We start from the raw sequence: 930 nt of genomic DNA on the forward strand, positions 1-930 counted from the left end.
ATTATTTTGTCTTTTGCTACCTCCAGGTGTTCAAATATTATCTGGTGGGGAGTAGGAGGTACCTGTCAATACTTCCGCCTGCCTGTCCAATCTTATATCCTCCACCCTTTCCTTCACCCTGCTCTCCCAGGAAACTTAGACTCATGCTTCTGCCCTCTGTTCCACCTTTCCCTCCTAACAGTCTCCCTACCGGATGTAAATATGCTTGTGTCTTCCTTCACTTCCTGACTCATCATTACCCATCATCTCCATTTTCAATCTCCCATTCATTCCTTAGCCCACTTCAAACTACTTCTGGATCTAAGTACTCCAGGATTTTAAGCTTCCTCTTATACTTGATATTACTGATCACTCCTTCCTGAATCCTTCTCCCCTGGTTTTCCTTCTTCCTCTTGGCAGCTCTTTCTCAGGCTCATCTTTTTTGTATTAATTCAGTGCTGAAGTTCCTCAAGCCTGGCTCCAAGCCATGTTTTCTTCTCATTCAGTACCTTTTCTCACTCAGGCCTTGGCTAACTGATCCACCCCCAAGGCTTTAAGTCATCACTGTCTATCAATGATTCTTCTCTTATCCACCTGATCCCAGCTCTGAATACCACCTTCCAACCTAGCATCTCTTTGGGGCAGATCAAAACCTTCAAACTATTTGCTCTCACAATCTTTCCATGCAACCCCTGTTCTCTTCCAAGATTCCCATCTCAGTGAACCAGTACACACATCCCATCTTTGGCCACATGCAAAAAAAACTTAATGACTTTTCCATAATAACTCCGTTTCCTTCACTGCCCACCTAAATCCATCACCAAGTTCTGTGTATTGGCTCTCCCAGAGGGTCCTTTAACTGTTTCCATGACCACCACCCTAGAGCAAACCTCCACCATCTGCCATCTAGACTACTTCTGTGTCTACCTGGCCTCTTTTCAACAAGTAATC

Source organism: Bubalus bubalis, chromosome 4, assembly GCF_019923935.1.
Source record: "Bubalus bubalis isolate 160015118507 breed Murrah chromosome 4, NDDB_SH_1, whole genome shotgun sequence".
NCBI classification, from domain to species: domain Eukaryota; kingdom Metazoa; phylum Chordata; class Mammalia; order Artiodactyla; family Bovidae; genus Bubalus; species Bubalus bubalis.